The sequence below is a fragment of the Panthera tigris genome, chromosome B2 (genome assembly GCF_018350195.1).
Source record: "Panthera tigris isolate Pti1 chromosome B2, P.tigris_Pti1_mat1.1, whole genome shotgun sequence".
Taxonomy (NCBI): Eukaryota; Metazoa; Chordata; class Mammalia; order Carnivora; family Felidae; genus Panthera; species Panthera tigris.
The window spans coordinates 115,480,543-115,496,600 of NC_056664.1; the positions used below are offsets into that span (position 1 = coordinate 115,480,543).

Below are 16,058 nucleotides of genomic sequence, written 5' to 3' on the forward strand. Positions count from 1 at the left end.
AGGGTAATAATAAATAATAACAATAACAACAACAATAGATAATACCTGGAAGTTTTCAAGCAGGGGAAGAAGAAGAAGGAGGAGGAGGAGGAGAAGGAAAGAAAGAAAGAAAGAAAGAAAGAAAGAAAGAAAGAAAGAAAGAAAGAAAGAAAAGAAAAGAAAGGTCAGAGCACCTGACCATTGGGGTTCAGTCCATTGAACTTCCGATTTTGACTTTAGCTCAGGTCATGATCTCATGGTTCATGAGATTGAGCCCCACACTGGCAGTGCAGAGCCTGCTCGGGATCCTCTCCCTTTCTCTCTGCCCCTCCCCCACTCACATGCATGTACATGCATGTGTCTTCTCTCTCTCTCCTCTCTAAAAATAAGTAAACACTTAAAAAAATAATAAAGAATGGTGACCCCAGGTCATCTCTCCAGTTTGCCGTATGTTCTTATTTAGCAACTGGAGACTGTGAAAAAGATCAGGAAGAAAGTATTGTTAGTGGTCAGACAAACTGTTTATGCTTCTAATATAGAAGATTGGGGTTTATAAGATTTGTCATAGCTTTGAACTGAGCTGATAGGCCGGAATTTAGGAAGAAGCCTAGCTGCAGTAACTGAGAAAACTAAGTAGAGGTTAGAGGAAGACAAAACTAGATTGGCACATGGTTTTCAAGACTCATGCCAGGCTCCGTGTATACCAGTCAGGTAGAAAGAAGACGAATTCTGGACTGTATGGATTGCTAAGACTGCATTCAAAGGCCAGAATTTGTGCAGGAAATTGGTGGTCATCGGACTATGTGTCTTGGAATGTGGTTAATGAATGAATGTGTTCAGTAGGTAAAGACAGAAAAAAAATCCTGCCTTTATGGAGTTTGTATTCTACTTAGGGTGGAGAAGGCAGACAGGAATATGATGAATATATAGTGAATAAGTAACATACGAATACCTATATTTTATAGGTATTCATAAATTCATCAGTGAGATTCCTGGACAAACAAATTGATGACATTCCTGGACAAACAGATATACCAGGGTAAGAGAAGTCATGAGTTCTAGGAGTGGAGAGAGTTTGGTTGCTATTTTAAATAGAGTGATAAAGGTTGACCTCATTGAGAAGGTCACATCTGAGAAAATCCTTGAAGGTGTTGGGGGAATGATTCACACAGATATCAGGTGAAAGAGTTAATATTCTTAGCACAGGGAAAGGCTTGTGAAGGTCTACAGTTAGATCACAGTGAGAAGGGTCAGGGAAGTAATGGGGAACTAGGATCGTTGTAAAGAATTCTGCCTTATAGTCTGAATGAGATGGGTGGTATTGGAGAGTTTTGAGCAGAGTTAAATGGATGAAAGAATAGGTAATATTTCTTTTCCCAGATAGGCTTTAATCCACTGGACTAGACCAATATGGTACTAATTGAGATCTGTTTCCTTCCCCATACTTCCCATTTTTAGAGCATATATAAGTGACTCCATTCCAGAGTATTCCACCTCAGCAGACTTATCATTGTGAAACTCAAGTGCATTTTTGTAAAATTTCTTTTTTTTTTCCTTTTGGCATCTCAATCCTATTACACGATTAAAAGAATTGCAATACCTTAACACAACTGAAGTGCAGGGAACTTCTTCATATCCTTTTAATTTGCCCAGTGTCTTAGAAACATGCCATAGATTTCTTAGAGTAATTTTAATGAATGTTCATGTTAAAAATAAGTTGTTCACAATCCCACATAAATATATGTATACCTTGGAGTTCTCTCTCTCTCTTTCTCTTTATCATTCCTTTCAGTACCAGAGCTAAAGTTTAGCTACTGTTGCTAAAAATGACACAATGATGTATTGATCTGATGCCTTCTTTTATAAAATGAACTTTGAAATGTTACCTATTTTTACAATCAGAAGCTTATTCTATGCTCTGTTTCGATTTTTATAACTTCTTTAAGGATCACTGTAAGTCTTGCAGTAACCTTTGGAGTAAAGTAATGCAATTTCAGCCTGACTAAATTATATCATTTAGAAGAAGATTTAGAAGAAAATTACATAACTTTTCTCTTTCCTGCCCTCCCTCCCTCCCTTCTGTCCTCTCTTCTTTCCTCTCCTCTCCTCTCCTCTCCTGCTTGTGAATAAAGTGTGGTTTTCAAGGAGATATTTCTAACAAATGTAATTTTTAAGAAAATACGTATGGCAGAACTTCACTTAAATCTTCCTGCTAAAAGCCACTGATAAGTATGATCTAAATATAGTTTTGAAGCATAATCTAAGTTTACATGATGAGTTAAAACTAGACATTTGCTTGTCAAAGATGTAGGGTATGGGTAATAAAGCTGTTTTTTTCCAGTCATCTTGAATGTGGATTTTAAAGTGGAAGCCTTGTGCTATTTTGTTTTTATTTGGACATGTGACATTTAGAAAAAGATCATAGAGGTAGTCTGTTAGGGGTTATTGTTCATAACACTGGCTTTCTGTTCATGCCTAATCTAGTTCCAATGGAAAGTTAATCTATGCAAATAACGAATGATGAAGGCCTGAGGAACTGTTTAGTGCCTGGCACTTAGGAAAGTCACTTTGCGCAAGGTTAACGGAGCTTCTCCATGTAAGGTCCTCTTAGTTGACCACCAAGCTGTGCTCCCCTGAAAGGCTCTTTGTAGAACTGCATCCTGAGTGCCAGATGCTTTAGATTGGTTTAATAGTATCTAGCATATTGTGAGCATTAATACATATATATTCACAGCATCACTGTTTAGTAGGTTAATACAATCCTCCTCATTTTATAGAAGGAAGAGTCGATGCCTTGCAACTTGTCAAGGGTAAACAAATGCCAGTGCGAGTTTTAGGATTAGAAATTAGGATATGTTCCTGCTTCTGATTTTATAGATCCTACATTGCTGTCTCTTTTGGACTTTGAGATCCTTAAACAAACAAACAAACAAACAAAAAAACCTTGAAAAAATCCCATATCCATTTCTGAGTTATGTTAGTAGAGTAATTTAAAACAGAGAGTTACTAGGTATTATGAAGGAACAAGAAAATGTGTCATCTTTAAGGATCTTTTTCATTTAAACACACACAAAACTATGCATAAATACATACACATTACTTAAAACTGTGCATAAAAGTAAAAATACTCATCAAATTTTAGCCTTTAAATTCTTAGAATTTGGATTACTGGACACTGGACTATAAGCTTGATTATTGGTTTTTCTTAAGTCACCTTACATAAATTACTTCAGTAGGCTAGAAACATACTGGTATTTATTATGTAATGAATTCTTTAAAAAAATGGTCAATATATATATATGTGAATGAAAAGAGCTAGAACCAAACAGACATACCTGATTCAGAGAAGAGTTAATCTCAAAATTCCTTTTGAAAAAATGTAGAACACTGGCATTTCTATAAAAAGATTTAAAGAGTTCAGTTTGAAATTGAACTTCTCTGTTAGAACAGGAAATTTTGCAAACCTCCTACATTTTGAGAGGGTGTGTATGTAGGACACCAATCAGTGTGCTGCAGGTAACATTTATAGTTTAGAACTCAGTACCCAATTAGTGTATTTAGTGTATTCATATTAGTGTATTTAATATACTAAGATATTGAGCTTTTGATTTGTTTTCTTAAATCAGAGTTTCAGTTTTATCAAAAAATCTAGAATAAGGGAGTCTAAACTTTGAATTTGCAGAAAAGCCTAGTTGCCTTGACAAATGATTACGAGCCACAGAATAAATTGCAAGTGAGATCATTATGTTTTTTAGTCCAGTAGCTGTACCATTAAAACTCTAAGGTGTAATAACTTTTAAGTTGCTTGCAACATACAAGGTACTATTCTAAAGGGGAAATGAGGTTAGTAGAGTTTGCCATATCAAATATATTTTTTTCTAAAGCCTGTATAGTCACCATAATTTTCTGGCTTATTGCCTGCTATGCCGTTTTCAATTACTGAATAAGGCTGAAAGTATGAAACAGAACAAGAAGTAGAACAATAGTCATTTCAGGGAGCTACTTTATCTCATTGGTTTGTTGTGAGGAGTATATAAAACAATGAATATAAAACATGGAGCATCTATTAGGACCTCAAAAAGTGTGAGTTTTCAAAATGCTTCAAGAAAACTGAATTAAGTTTAAAAACTGTCTTGGTGTCAGGAAATTCTGGCTTAAAACAGCACTTTTTCTCCAACACTGTGGTATACCAAACTCAGCTGAGGCCGTTTATGAAGGAATTTGCTTATATACTTGAAAACACGAATGTATGGATTCAGCTTTAATTGGAATTTATTTTATAGTGTTTTGCTATTCTGAACTTTATAGCTTAGCCTGCAAAAAATATCCATTAACATAACCTTTGAACCTTCAATTTCTGCATACATTCCCCTGCTTTGGAGAGAACTTTGACTAGTAGAAAAAGTGGCTTTGGGAGATGGCAAGAATGGAATTCATAGCCATGTTACCACTCTTTTATTGGGATCAAAAACCCAAGTCAACGGAATTTAAACTTCCTATTAGTAAAGTAAAATTAAATTAGATAGTACATGTGAAAATACTTGGCAGCTAATTAGTAAATATTTGCTCCTCTTTTTCTTTATTACTCGATCATAAAGTTCAAAAAGGATATTTGCAGTACATATGACATCACTTTTACTTAAGAAGAGCAAAACATTCTAAAAGTTTCTTTGAGTAGACCCTAAGAGATTATAGATGTCAAGCTACGTCATTGAAGAAAGATGGAAGAATTCTACCAAGGTCACACAACAACAAGCCAGTAACAGAGATAGGAAGAAACCCAAGGTCCTATAATTAGCTAATAGTTATGTTGGTAGCTCAACGTGAGAAGTGATTGAGATACGTAACAGGATGGAAATTTTAGCAATACTTGGTGGCTATTTATATTTCAAAGATGATATAATAAACTTTTTTTTCTACAAATTTCTCATTTTTGGACATGTTTTTATTAGGGATTAATAAACTATTTTTTAGAGAAGTCTTAATATATGTGTTAGGTTATAAAAATGCATGGAACATAATGAGTGCTCTATAAAGATTAGTTATCATTTTAGCCTATGAAGCACATGTTTTCACTGACATTTGAGTAGAGATGACAATTCAGTATATTTGACACACAGTGGAAGTTAATGTCAGGATGGTTGTCAGTGGAAAAGCTCTCAGCATAGACCCTCTTTTTGATTCTTTCTATACACTAAGGTTAAAAAAAATGGTGTAATAATATATTCCAAGATATATTATTTAATACTATATATTATATATATATATTATTTAATATAATATATGATTGGAATATATTAGTTAATACTAACCTAGATTGGGAAAATTTTTTTTTTAATTTTTTTTTCAATATATGAAATTTATTGTCAAATTGGTTTCCATACAACACCCAGTGCTCAGATTGGGAAAATTTTTAGTGTGTCTTCCTGTATATTAAAGCTAATGGTAGATTTCTACAAAACCAAAACCAAATGTCCCTCAGGAAATCCTATAGCCTCAACAGGTCTCTAGGGAGACCTGCTTTTTCTAATCTTGGGAATATCACATTTTGAAATAGTTTCAGACAAAAAACTTTCCATAGGCTCTTTTGCTCTTCAGAAAGTTTCAGTCACGTTTAACAGGTAGTGCAACCATTCAGTTTTTCACTCTGGAACATTAGAAAAATCACTGGATTTGAAGTCAGAACTCCAGGATACAAGTTTTGCCTCCAGCTCTTCCTAAGATGTCACCTTAAACAATACATAAGTCATTTACCTATTCTGAAATTAAATTCCCATTAAAAAAAAGAATATAATGTTCAAATTTGTCTTACTGAGGTGTTATAAAGGATTAATAAAATGTGTGATACAAATAATGTTATTAATAATAATACTATTCGTTATTATAATAAATGACAGGTTTGGCCAAAGGCACTGATGGTTCGTGAAGTTCTGCTTCATCCCTTTTCTTTGATTTTTTCTCCCAATGGCTCTTAATGTACTTAGTTTGAGTTCTTCTGGATTGAGAATCATGACACATCTTCCTCCTTCCTCCTTCCTTCCTTTTTTTTTTTTTTTTGCTGTATACCTCCCAGTAACATAAAAAAAGTTAATTCATATGGAAGGGAAGTATATTAACACGCATATCCTATCTTTACTTATTTTGCACATAGCCATAGGTAAATTTATATGTAGACAATGATACATTTAGAAATTCTTCAAAATATTTTTTGTAATTATCTTTGTAATTATCTTCCTTAAGTTTGTACAAAATATTTTTTGTCAGTTTTTAAAAACTGATTTTATCCATAGGGTTTCTGGCATTGTGCTACCTAAGATGTGCTGAGAAAACAATGCTATCCTACAGTTCATTATTCATCTATGGTCTGACCTCTTTATATATATGTATGTGTGTGTATATGTGTATGTATGTATATATATATGTTACATATGTACATAGGTATATATGTTACATATGTATATATGTGTGTTTATATATATGTATATATACATATATATACACGTGTGTGTGTGTGTGTATATATGTATATATATATATATATATATATATATATATATATATATATATATATTCCTTTTTTGGACAAAACATTGCCCTCTGAAGCTATTTCCAGGTCTATTAAAAAAATTAACCCCTACTGTGTTTGGGCTACTTTGGCTTAAGTAAAATGTGTTTCACATATGTAATGAATCTATCCTTTTTATGATTTTCAATTATGTAATAAGTTGAAAGACCAATCATATTCAGACAAACTTCAAGAGCTATTGCTATTGCACAAACCTAGAAGGGCATTTCACCAGTTATTCTCTTTTAAGATTTTAAACCATTTAACAGTTAGAAATTAATAACATAAGTTACACACCACTAGGACTATTTGTCTTTTATTTTTACTTACTTCCTCTATAGTCTCTGGTTTGGCATATGGTAGGCATTTAATTAAAAAAATTGTAAAACGAATGAAGAAGCACTCTTTGGACAGACCCAAAGGGTGCCTTTTAAAAAATATTACATGTATTATTTTTCTTAATGCCTTTATAGTCTGAATCAGTATTTTTGTAAGAGATAAATTTCCACAAATACTGAAACACAGTGGCACAGATACAGCATATTGTTATCAATACCACTTAAGAGATAAATATAATATTTTAGAATACTGTATCTTGCTTTTGAGGTATATTTTTTTTCCTAAAGATATTCCAATAAGAGCTGAGCAATTTTTAAAGCTTTGGATGAGGAATGAATATTTCTTGGCTTAGAACTTTTCTGTATATGAGGACTTTTTAGACAAGTATTGTGATGCATAAGGTTAAAATGCCTATTAAGATGAAAGTTCTACTTACTGGTCAGCTATGTGCAAAAGAATGAAACTGGAGTTAGTATACATTGAAATAAACTCATAGTGGATTAATGGCCTAAATGTGAGACCTTCTTAAACCTTAAAAATCCTAGAAGAGAATACAGGTGGTAACTTATTAGACATTGGCTGTAGAGGCCTTTTTCTAGACATGACTCCTGAGGCAGGGCAAATAAAAGCAAAAGTAAACTATTGGGACTACATCAAAATAACAATCTTCTGCACAGCAAAGAAAACATAAAAGGAAACCTACTGAATGGGAGAAGATATTTGCAAATGACTTGTCCAATAAAGAGTTAGTATCCAAAATATAACAAGAACTGATACAACTCAATGCCCAAAAAATACATGATCCAATTTAAAAATGGGCAGAAGACATGAACAGATATTTCTTCAAAGAAGACATGCAGATGGCCAGCAGACACATGAAAAGATGCTCATTATCACTTAAATCAGGGAAATGCAAATCAAAACTACAATGAGATGTCACCTCACACTTGTCAGAATGGCTAACATCAAAAACACAAGAAACAAAAAGTGTGAAGAGAATGTGGAGAAAATGGAACCCTTTTGTACAATTGGGGGCAGGGAATGCAAACTGGTACAGCCACTGTGAAAAACAGTATGGAATTTCCTGAGAAAGTTAAAAATAGAACTGCACTATGATTCAATAATTGCACTACTGAATATTTACTCAGAAAATACAAAAAAAAAACCACACTAATTCAAAAGGATACACATGCCCCTATGTTTATAGCAGCATTATTTATAATAGCCAAGTTATGGAAGCAACCCAATTGTCCATCAATAGATGAATGTGTAAAGAAGGTGTGACGTGTGTGTGTGTACATATACACACACATATGTACACATATACACATACAATGGAATATTATTCAGCCATAAAGAATGAAATTTTGCCATTTGCAATGGCATTGACCTAACGAGACACTCAGGCACCCCTTTTATTTTTATTTATTTTTATTTTTATTCTTATTTTTCTTATTTATTTTATTCTTATTTTTCTTGCTTGATTTATGTGTTTATGTCCTGAGAGTATGGGAGGAGTGGAATTTGTGTTGAAATTATGTTTTCTTCTTTTTAATAACAATTGAATCACCTAGGGATTGAATTTTATGTGAACTTACTAGGTCACAGGAACATTTTCAGTTGGGAATTTACTTAAAGAGCATAGGATTTTGGCATGCCCTTTAATTTTTATTCTCTTGGTATGTATTCTTCATGGATAAAGAGACAGTAGGGACACCTGGGTGGCTCAGTTAGTTGAGTGTCCCAACTCTTGATTTCAACTCAGGTCATGATACTAGGGTCGTAGGATTGAGCCCTGTGTCAGGCTCCATATATGGAACTGGCTTAGGTTCCCCCCAACCCCCCGCCGCCACTGCCGCCCTTTCCTACAGCCTCTCTCCCCAACTCACTCACACACACACACTCTAAAATAAAAAATAAATAAAGAGGCCGTAAGTGATTGAAAAGATAATATGAATCAAATAATGAAGAAATTTTGCACTCAACTATAGAATTATTAGCATACTAGCAAATTTCGTTCAAGTTAAATATTCTGCCTAAACTGGGAATTAATATTAAACACATTTTGTGTTCGGTGATTAGCTGATATAACTTTCAGATAGAAGAGATCCTATAAAGTAAATGTCTAAATGTAAGTAACTGCATAACATAGTTATGGTTTCCACAGGGAGACAAAATCAAGTTCTCTCTGATGGTCTTAATTAACAGTCTCCATTTCCACCATGCCACTATCATATGCTTTACATTTGTGTAGTATCTGGTATCTAGAGTGTTTTCCTGTTTTACCATCATTTCTATGCCTCTTCTATACAAAGCTTTTGAGTATTGCACTGTATAAATGAGTATACCCCGCAGTTAGAGGAAAGGAGAATCAATACTTGAAATGGATGCTTTAGCCTGAAAATATAAGAAAGGAGAAAAATAGAATCCCAGATTTTCTAAATCCCAAATACGAATATCATGTCTCTAATATGGAACATAGTAATTTTTTTAAAAAAGGATAAAGCTAATACGAAAATTGCAGCATTATAATACTATTTATGGATGGTAAGGATGTGATTTTTAAAAATTGAATATGCTATGACATGTTTTTTTTTTTTCACTTAGCCCAGAAATGATGTTTTCTCACGTTCTCCAGAGGGAAATATGCATTTATTTTATCTACGTTTGTAAGATAATACTCCTTCCTCCAGTTAATTGAAGTGTTTAATTCATTTTTGCATTTTATTCATAAATATAACCAGACACAAATTAAAATATGTATATTATATTGTTTTCTGTTAACACACATGTGTTTTCTGTCTTCCGTGGTAGCTTTGTGTATTGTTTCATATATTAGGGAATTATAAATTGAATTTGTTATAATTTGCTTAGTAAAATATTGATGTTAAAATCTAATGTTACTTTGAATATCGCGTTGAGGGATATGGGAGACTTACAGTGAACATTTCACCAAGATTTCTTTCTAATAAGACATCCACCATTACTGGAATTGTATTTTGTGCATTATATTCCATTGACGTAATTTTAGACTTCCATTCTACTTTGCTATAAATGGAATTTCATTATATCTGACTCCACAGTAAGTGGGTTACAGTATCGTTGACATTTAGTAGAATTACAGATCTAGTGTCTTTTTATACTCTGCATTAAAATGCATTGTGTGTGCTTTCAATTCTGTTTCAAAGAGACTACTATTGATTTACATAGTTGTTGTGTAGAAAAGTTCTGTGAAACTCCATTGCTCGATTTCACGGTAGCTTTTTTCTTCCCTTGTGAAATCATTTGCAAATATTTTTTAATGTGTTTGCGACTATTGGATAAAAATGAGATAAAACTTAGGGATTATACATGTTTGAGTTTTCTGTATTTGCTCACTTCATGAAGACTTTTTGGATCTTAAGCTGTAGCTTTCTCTTGCAACTTTCTTTTATTTCATACTTAATTATGGAAGCTCTTGTGGAAAATTAAGTGTTTTACATAGTGCTTTTAAGGAGTGAAATGAAAATACTTATTTGGTCTCAAACTCAGGGGAAAAAGCATGGTGGGAATAAGCTGTTTTATCTGAAAACTTGTTCGGGGGATTTGATTGGCAGAGCTTGGTGCTGTGGATGTGGGGAAAGGGTTGATGGAAGGGGGGCCTGGGTTGAAGAAAGTGACCAAGACAGTGGACTTCCAGTTCTGAGAGGGCACTTGCTGCGATCTCCTCTTTCCCTGGATCTCAGATATAGGCATCAGCTACAGGTAATCTCTTTTTTGGCTCAGAGGGGCCCCTTTGGTTCAGAGGGGCATTTCAAGGGTCTGAGATCCAGGAATAAGCAATGCTTAGGCCACATCAACGCAGTGCACTTTGGTAGCAGGAACATTTAAAATTCATCCAGGTCAAGATCACCCCCTAGGTCTGTCCTTGAACCTTACCGCTGCTTTCCTTCTTTCCCTTTTCCTGCTCTTTCCTGTTCAGGGAGAAAAGGGTTGCAGAGTTGGTAACTACCTCAAGATACAGCTTTGTATTTCATCATTATGCCACCCACAGTTTTAGTTTTTCAGCTTGGTTTGGAGACATCCTGTTTGTAACATACAGTAACGGATTTGGAATAGAAATGCCCTTGACAACGGTCCTAATGAGCATTTTTAATTCCACAATAAAGTAATTCAGAGAATTGTTTTCCTTTGTATCTATCCCCCAAGATAAGAGTATCTGGAGGCCAAATTTCCTGCTGAGTCCTTCAGTGTTATTGCCAGGTCAGAAACTAGGCATATTAACATGAAACATGTTGTTCTGCATCTGGAAGCCAGAATATAATAAGCATTGTTAATTTAGTTAAAGAAAAAGACAGCTGTTTAAGATTAGCCTTCTTGTATATGTGTGGGAGTTAACAGAATAATGTCTCTTTCTCAAGATGGGTATGTTTTTCTTTTGCTTATATGCAAATTTTAATGGATGAAGGAATTAAGGAACTTAATGAATAATAAACCGTTTTATAGTTTCAGTTGGAAATTGGTTGACCAATACTCATCTGAACGGCGATATAAAGTTCCAGTAACCAGATAACTTTGAAAGTCTTCTACACTACGCCTTATATTCTGGGTGATAGTTTCTTATAGTATAAACTACTAAACCAGATATAACAACTCTATTTCTAAAATACACCTTCACGGTAACTATTATTTAAACCCCTGGCCTACCTGATGCCTTGTAGTTAAACCACTGTTGTGTTCTGAAATATGGATTTTGATAATTAGCTAGGTTATGTACATTTATGTAGGTGTGTGTAATAAGAATTTGGGGGGAAGTATAGTCTGTATTTGAGTTTAAATCTCTTATTTCCATATAGCTTTCATAAGCTTTAACCATTTTTCTGTTCTATCAAAGTAGTACTAATTTTATGTCAGGCATTTTATTTACTTTATTTCAACAATTCCTGAGATCCCTGAAGACTGGTATTATGCAGGTATCAGTCTAATAGCTGAGGACATCAGACCTGTCTGGATTGTAAGATATTTACATTATGATATAATGTCACCTTTTTCTTTTTAAAAAAAAAGACCAACTTTTTTGAGGTACAATTAACATATAATAAAATTCACACATAAGTATACAGATTGATAACTTTGACAAATGTATATGCCCATGTAACTACCCCTTTGATCAAGAAATAGAACATTTCCACTTTCTCAGAAACGCTTTCTCTTTGCAATCTCCTTCTATCCCCACAACCTCTTATCTGATTAGTTTCATCTGTTCTAGAAATTCCGTTACATGAATCATCAACTATGTACTTTTTTGTGTTTGCTTCTTTCAGCCTAATGTCTGCAAAAAATCATATAAAATTTTGTTCATATATTTTGTTCTTTTAAATTGCCAAGAGTTTCTAATGTATGAATGTATCTCAAGTTTTAATTTAATACCTACTGATGACATTCAGCTTCCAGTTTTTATTTTTTTATTTTATTTTATTAAAAAAATTTTTTGTTTAATGTTTATTCACTTTTGAGAGACAGAGAGAGGCAGACCATGAGCGGGGAAGGGGCAGAGAGAGAGGGAGACACAGAATCCAAAGCAGGCTCCAGGCTCTGAGCTGTCAGCACAGAACCCGACGCGGGGCTCGTACTCACGAACTGTGAGATCATGACCTGAGCCGAAGTCAGATGCTCAACTGACTGAGCCACTTAGGTGCCCCTTGGCTTCCAGTTTTTAGATATTCTGAATGAATCTGCTATATGCAAGTTGTGTACATGTCTTTCTATGAATATGTTTTCATTTCTTATATTTATCTAGGAGTGGAATTCCTGAGTTGCATGGTACATATACATTTAATTAAAATTTTTTCTAATGTTTATTTATTTTTGAGACAGAGACAGAGCACGAGCAGGGGAGGGGCAGAGAGAGAGGGAGACACAGAATCCAAAGCTGGCTGCAGGCTCTGAGCTGTTAGCACAAAGCCAGACATACGGCCCGAACTCATGAACCACAAGGTCATGACCTGAGCCAAAGTTGGACACTTAACTGACTGAGCCACTCAGGCGCCTCTACATTTAATTTTATAAGTAACAGGAAAGTTGTTCTCCAAAGTGGTTATATTATCTTATTGTCTCAAAACAATGCAATGATCTTGATATAGTGATAACAAACCAAGCATAAATGTTGGGCAAGCTAACTTTGGGATGAGGGATGATACTATAATTGATCATTTTTCTTTCTGCTCCTTTATTTCTCTTGTAGAGACCTACAAAAAAAAAACAAGGATTAAAAAGCTTGGTCTATATAGGAAAATTTTATTCTTTAAGAGACTTTCTGGCAGATTTAAGATTTCCAAAAAATTTTACATAGATATATGAGACAACAAATGTGCTTTGTTCAACTTTTAAAGCAGGATATTAGTTACTTGTTAGCTAATTGTTGTGCAGTATTATGATCATGGGTAAAGCAAAAATAATAATTATGTGAAAAGAAAAATCCCAATGTATTCATTAGACAAGAATGTATTCAACATGTATTATGAATAAGAAAAGGTTTTCTATACTGTACATATAGAGGTGAGCAAAACATAATTTTTTCCTATAAGAACTGTGTAAGTAGAGAAGAAAGTAAATGTATATGTACAGGGAGATTAATAAAGGCACTTTGTAGGTGGAAAAGTCTTTAATAAAGTTATTAAAAATGTTTTTTAGAGTCTCAGGGAATTAGAAAGATTTCCATTTTATAGGAGTAGAGACAATTTCACAGAAGTGGTGAATTTGGCTTAGCCTGACAGAAGGGAAGAATGTTTTCTAATTATGTTGTGTTATTTAATTTTATTTTTTATTGAAGTATAATTGACAAACAATATGTTACTTTCAGGTGTACAAAATAGTGATTTAACAATTCCATAAATTACACAGTGCTCGCCGTGATAAGTGTAGTTACCATCTGTCATCATGCATAGTTATTACAATATTACTGACTATATTCTCTATCCTGTACTTTTTACTCTCCATTACTTATTTATTTTATGCCTGTAAGTTTGTGCTTCTTAACCCCCTTCACCTATGTTGCCCTTCCTGTCATAACCTCCCTCTGGCAACCACCAATGTGTTCTTTGTTTATAGTCTGTTTCTGTGGATTTTTGTTTGTTTATTTGTTCATTTATTTGTTTTTTAGATTCCACAAATAGATGAAATGTTATGGTATTTGTCTGATTTATTTCACTTATTAGAATACCCTCTAGGTCCATCTATGTTGTTGAGAATGGCAAGATTTTGTTCTATTTTATGGCTGACTGGTATTTTGTTGCATGTGTATTCATTATATATATGCTACATTTTCTTTATTTACCTATTGATAGACATTTGGGTTGCTTTCTCTGGGCAAATGCCTATCAGTGGAATTAGTGGATTATATTTTTAAAATTTTTTTGAGAACTACAATACTGTTAGCCGTAGTAGGTGCACCAATTTACATTCCCACCAATAGTGTACCAGGGTTCCCATATCCACACCAACACTTGTTATTTCTTATCTTTTTGATATTATCCATATTGATAAGCATGAGGTAATATCTCATTGTGGTTTTCATTTGCATCTCCCTGGTGATTCAATAATATTGAGCATCTTTTCACGTGTCGGTGGGCCTTGGTATATCTTCTTTGGAAAAGTATCTGTTCAGATTCTTCTCCCACTTTTTAATGGATTTATTGTGTTTTTTGGTGTTGAGTCATGTAAGTTCATTATTTATTTTGGATTTTAATGCCTTATGGGATATATATTTGCACATATCTTTTTACATTTAGTAGGTTGGATTTTTGTATTGATGGTTTCATTCACTGTGGCAAAGCTTTTTATGTTGATGTAGTCCTACTAGTTTATTTTTGCTTCTGTTTCCCTTGCCTAAAGAGACATAGCGAAAAAAAAAAATGTTGCTAAGGCTAATCCAAGAGATTACTTTCCTTTTAGGATTTTTATGGCTTCAAGTCTTACATTCAATTTTTAATCCACTTGAGTTTATTTTTGTGTATGGTGAGAAAGCAGGCCAGTTCCATACTACTGAATATACATGTCCAGTTTTCCCAACACCATTTATTGAAGAGACTATCTTTTACCCATTGTATATCCTTGCCTCCTTTGTCATAGATTAATTGACCATATAGGCATGAGTTTATTTCTGGGCTCTAGATTTTATTCTATTGATCTGTGTGTCTCTTTAGAGCCACTACCATACTATTTTGATAACTTAGTTTTGTAGTATACCTTAAAATCTGGGATTGTATTACCTAGTTTTGTTCTTCTTTCTCAAGATTGCTTTGACTATATGGGGTCATTTGTGGTTTATATAAATTTTTGGATTTCTTTTTTCTATTTCTGTGAAAAGAGCTGTTGTTATTTTAATAGGGATTGCATTGAATCTGTAGATTGCTTTGGCTATTACGGAAATTCTAACAATATTAAATCTTCTAATCCTCTAGTATGTTTCCATTTGTTTGTATCATCTTCAGTTTCTTTCATCAATGTCTTGCAGTTTTCAGTGCACAGGTATTTCATATTGGTTAAATTTATCCTTAGGTATTTTATTCTTTTTGATGAAATTGTAAATGGGATTTAAAAAAATTTGTTTTTCTGTTACTTCATTTTTAATGCATAGGTATGCAACAGATTTATTAGTATTAATTTTGTATCCTGTTGCTTTACTGAATTGATTTGTTGATTAGTTCTAACAATGTTTTGGCAGAGTTTTTAGGGTTTTCTATATATGGTATTATGTCATCTGCAGACAGTGATAGTTTTACTTTTTTTTTAAAAATCAATTTGGATGCATTCTATTTCTTTTTCTTGTCTGATTGCTATGGCTGGGACTTCCAGTACTATGTTGAATAAGAGTGGCAAGAATGGACACTGTTATCTTGTTTCTGATCATAGAGGAAAACATTTCAGTTTTTCACCATCAAGTGAGATGTTAGCTGTGGGTTTGTCATATGTGGCCTTTATTATGTCGTGGTGAGTTTCCTTAAACGCTCTTTTTTGAGTGGAGAAACAAATTTTGATGGGCAGACCTGGAAAAGAGCAGTCAGGAGAACATAGCATGGGCTGTAGGTATGGCTGATCAGAGAGGCAGGTAAGTTAAAACAGTTGATGAACTGGGAAAAGAAAGAATTACATTTACACTTAACTATTAGTAAGGAAAGAGGTTATTTTATGAGGA

At 33.6% G+C, this 16,058-nt stretch overlaps 1 protein-coding gene across 3 annotated transcripts in view; it reads left to right on the forward strand.

Moving 5' to 3' along the window:
- LAMA2 (laminin subunit alpha 2) overlaps positions 1 to 16,058 on the forward strand; it is a 609,603-nt gene that overhangs the window by 5,332 nt on the left and 588,213 nt on the right. The gene's annotated exons all lie outside the window — the stretch shown is intronic.